The sequence below is a fragment of the Protopterus annectens genome, chromosome 3.part0, assembly GCF_019279795.1.
Source record: "Protopterus annectens isolate FY-2018-M chromosome 3.part0, PAN1.0, whole genome shotgun sequence".
Lineage (NCBI taxonomy): Eukaryota > Metazoa > Chordata > Ceratodontiformes > Protopteridae > Protopterus > Protopterus annectens.
Window position 1 is genome coordinate 829876782 of NC_056731.1, and position 5485 is coordinate 829882266.

Genomic DNA, 5485 nt, shown 5'->3' on the forward strand with positions numbered 1-5485 from the left:
GCATCATTAACCGGAGGTTAGCAGTGCTTACCCTCGTGCAAACCCGCTTACAACTGCTCAAAAGTGCCTTAATCACTCTGTATCCAACAGCCCTTGTTCTGCCCAGCAACAAAATAAACAGCCTTGCAGGTCTTGAACCCAGGACCCTATGCACTATAGTCACAGTAGTTAACCACCAAGCCATCACAGCAGTACATAAGATTGAAGTATCGTCAAACAAATCCTCACTGTAGTAAAATCAAACTGAACCTGTGAAAGGAATCAGTATACAGTCATATGTTCTATAACCCACTACATAACATAAATATGTGAACTGGAATACAGCAGTAAGCCCAGATGTGAGGTGCAATTGTAATAGAGTGTTGAAGTCCCCAATAAAACACAAGGACCCCATATAGTGTACGTATACATGAATCATGGATACCAGACATTTATATAAGATGTAATGAATAATAAATCAATGCCAAAAAGAAAATATAATGCAAATTATATTGTAAGCAATGCTAAGCATTACACAGGTCAGCTTAGGAGGTGTAATCAATGTGTAGATCAGCTAACTCAATGTGCCCAGTGATATACCCCTTTAAACAATGCCAACCTTGGGTAAGCAGGTTTGCTCATAGCTTAGCCTTTTTAAAACCGGCCAATCATGGCAAAGTGCAGGAAATTGGCTCTACTTAAACCCAACAGGTGGGAATATATCTCATAACTGGTTATAGCTTCCCCTTGCAGGCACCATGGCAGGAAGGGAAGAAGGTGTGTGCTTCCGGGTGCAGCACTGGAGCATCCAGGAGTCCAGAGTCATGGCAGGACTCCTTGTCCAAGACCATGAGCAGAGACTGCTGCAGGGCCAGTACTAGGGTTCCCAATATAAGGCGGAAGCCTAGGACCATCTTGCCTGTGACCTCACCAGTGCCACTGGCATGCCCCAAACTGGTGAGCAGGTCAGGCATCACTATGCCGACCTGAAGTGATGTAAGGGGGACCTCCTGGAGCAGTGGATCCAAGAGGGTAGAACATCAGGGCATGTCCCAGCTGTGTGTAATAATTGCCAGCTCATGTATATCATGGATAGGTATGGCTAAATATTCCTCTTATGTCCTCCACAGCTGCAAGTGAGCAGGCTGTGAACCAGGAGGCCCATGGATGTCACCTGGAGAGGTTGCAACGCGAGGCAGGTCAGTAATACTCTTGCATGTACTGTCATAGGAAATAAATCTAAAAGTATTAGTAAATTAATTGCCAGTATAAAACCTGTATTGTTTAAGGCAAGTACTGCATACACCGGAGAATATGGCAGGAAGAGTCTCATATAGTTTGTATGTAAATAAAAGCATAATAGCCTGACAATAAAGGTCTAACTGCTGGACTGCATGTTTATACTCTGGTATCATATGGTAATGTAGATTTGTAATCATGTAATAGTACTGTTGTATTAAGCACTTTTACCCACACTATGCTCCATAAATAGAATGTGTAGGAATGCCTGTATATGATTGGTGTAATTCCCAGATGCCATTTAGTACAACTGAGAGACACATAGACAGAAAACAGTGAAAAGGCAGACAACAAAAGCCAAATAGCACATGCAACTGAGATGTGAACTGTTGTTTTTTTAGCACACACAGCCATGGTTCGAATCCTGGCAGTGGTAGTAGTCTGCATACAGAATCATACCCCACAACTGTACAGATATGTCCAGAATGTCCAGTAAAGTGGCCCATATCTGTTGCCTGTCAACCTGTCCCCCTGGAAAATCAGTGGGATGATCCCAGATGTAAAAGCAGCAAACAGGAAATACAACTGATTGACACACATCTATGAGAACAAAGCTGGCACACTAGCAACTCCCCAAAACCTTATGAGAGCAAGAAGCCACGTATGTCCCATTTACACCCTCCCCCATGTTGTCAAGCTGTGTACAGTAACAGAGTGAGATGTATGTGCATAATAGTAATGTGGAATCTGGTACTGTGTGTGGCAACATTCAGGTAGTGCTAACAAACATTTCTTCCACAGGTCTGTCAGATATGAACACTGTGCCCAGAAATACAGGAATGATACCCTGTACTGGTGCTGTTTACTTTGGTATTGTATGGCATTGTGACTGATGCAGTTGCTCTGAATAATAAGGGATTACTCATCACTGTCACCCACACTCTCCTACAAAATATAACTGTCTAGGTGATCCTGTATAAGAATGTTGTAATACAAGGTCAGAATGCAAACCAACAGGAGAATTATAAGATATAAAGCAATATCTATATAGCACACACAACTTTGATGGACAGTGTTTTAGTTGTAGCAGACAGCCATGGTCTGAATCCTGGGAGTGGGAGTAGGCTGCATACAGAATCATACCCCACAACTGTACAGATGTCCAGTATATGGGCCCATATCTGCTGCCTGTCCCCCTGGGAAGTCTGTGGGATGATCCCAGATGTTTAGGCAGCAAATGGAATACAACTGATTGCCACATATCTATGATAACAAACCTGTCCATCTAGCAACTCCCGAAACTGTTATGAGAGTAATAAGCCAAGTATGTCCTATCTACACCCCCATGTTGTCAAGCTGTGACCAGAGTGTGTACAGTAACAGAGTGAGATGTATGTGCATAATACTAATGTATAATCTGGTACTTTGTGTGGCAACATTCAGGTAGTGCTAACAAACATTGCTCCCACAGGTACATCAGATACGAACACTGTGCTGAGAAATAAAACGCTTGATGCACTGTACTGGTACTGTTTACTCTGGTATTGTATGAAATTGTGTGTGTTGCAGTTGCGCTGAATAATAAGGTATCACTGATCACTGTCACCCACACTGTGCTACATAATATAACTGTGTAGGAAAGCCTGTATAAGAATGTGGTAAGTCACTAATGGTTGAAGAGGGAAATAGTCTAGATATGTCCCGGTTCACCTGCATGTGGTCAAGACATGGCCAGAGTCTGTGCAGAAAGAGATGGACAGCTATGTGCACAGCATCAACCTGGAATCTGGGAGTATGTATAGAAACAGTGTTAAACATTTCCTCCACAGGTATACCAGGTAAGAGGTGTATACTGCAGGTAAAACCAGCTCATGTGTAAAGATGACAGCCATATCATTGTCCAAACTAAGGCAATAGGGTAGTGTAGTAATACTTGTATGGTACAGATAACAGCACTGACTAGGAAAGTATTGTGAACTACAGGAATATACTAGTTGTTAATTGGCATCTTTCTCCTCCCCACACCATATCTCCAACAATAAACTAAATACCCACCTCAACTGGTATGTAATGACTTCACTGTTCTGTTGGGACATATGTCCTATTGGTTGATAATTATTTAAATCTGTTTCTATGCATGTGCTCTGTTGATATATTCCAACATTGGTGGCATGGTGCCATCAATGTACCTGCATACCGTTGTTATTACCACTGTGGTCCCATATATGCATGTGTTCCGTTTGCTATGCAACTGTTTCATATCTGATGTCTGGGTTAATGGGAATATCTATGCATGCTGTCATACCTAACCCTGGAATGTGTTGGCTACTACTAACCCACATATGTTGATACACCATAGACACCATAGCACGTATGGAATGCGGGTCCCAGCGGACCCACCTGTCCAACCTCAGCTGGCCGTGGCACTGGGCACCAGCATGTCTGGGGCCCAACCCGGGACCTCCTCGTCCATTGGTCCTGCACCACCTTCGGGTGGAAATGCCTCAGGGGATGGGGCTCGCCCCCCAGGAGTTTTGCCCATGGGTGGGGATCTCGGTCCCAATGTTTCCACTAGGGGGGTCGTGGGCTTCCGATTTCCCAACACCCTTCCCCATCAAGGTGTTTACCCCCCACGTGTCATATTCAACCCCTGTATGCATCTTGTTTGTCTTTTTTGTTGACCTACCCCCGAAATATACCTACTATCCCTCCCCAACATCCCACTCTCACCTAAAAAAAAAGGGGCAATCTGTTCCCCCCAAAGAATATCACCCCATACATAGCTGTCCATTTCACACACATGTCCACTGGACACACGTAATCTGGTTTAATTGGCATCACAACATAATGTTGTCCTCACACCTCTCTGGGGTTTGAGTGTCCAAATCTACCTCTAAATTCATTGTATAGGCACAGCTGTTGCTGTAGAAGAAATGGACAGCTATGGACCTTCCCTACACCCTCCTGCACATCCTTAGCTATTTTCCCTACTGTCTTTCCCTCTTTGTGCCTCTCTTTCACCCCTTTCCTATTAACCCTTTTTTCTTTTCTTTTAAAGAAATTAGCATGGGGGTAAGCAAGAGTAAGCACTTTTAAGCATCAGTAAGTGGGTTTAAGCCTGTTTGCGTGGGGGTAAGCAATGCCTACACAGGTTAAGCAATTTAGAAGCTGAATATAAGAAACTTTAACTGAAAGTTAGCAGTGCTTACCTCCGTGCAAACCCGCTTACAACTGCTTAAAAGTGCCTCAATTACTCTGTATCGAACGGCCCTTATTCTGCCCAGCAACAAAATAAACAGACTCTGCAAGGCTCAAACCCAGGACCCTGCACACCATAGCCAAAGTGATTTACCACTAAGCCATGTCAGATATACATAACCCTGATGTTTTCAAAAACATATCCAGCACAGTCATTCAACAGTACAGGAAATGTATTTAAACATGTAGATGTATGTGTGTGTGTACATATATTATTATCTAAATAGATATATACATATCCATATATGTAGATATAGATTATATATAGAAATACATGTGTATATATATATATATATATATATATATATATATATATATATATATATATATATATATAAACATACATACATATGCATACTTCTGTAGATATATATATATATATATATATATATATATATATATATATATATATAAGCAGATATATCTATATAGGTATATACAGACCTACATCTATATATAAAAATGGGAACATAACAAAAACATATATGTCCACATGCACCGTTAATGGGGTTGAGATGCCCCAAACAACATACGTCTTGTATCAATAGGTATCCCCCCCCCTGCAGCCAAGCACGTGTACCCTGCAATACACTACCAACTGTTGCAGATCCCATAACCAGGACCTGAAACAACATGGGCACACGATGTTAACAGTACTCCATCCCACCTGTATGATGTCAGGCTGGTATCAGTAACATATCATGCAGTACAGTCTGGCTCCCATAGAGAATGTACAGTGTGGAAGCAATCAACATCTCTAGGATACATATACACAGACCCATACATGCAGATACAGATACACACACACACATATATATATATATATATATATATATATATATATATATATATATATATATATATATATATATATATATATATATATACACGCACGCACACACACACACACACACACACACACATATATAAATATATAGATACATATGTAGAAGGTGCACAAAATATGGAACAGCCACTATGCCTACAGTTACTACCTTACCAACTGGAC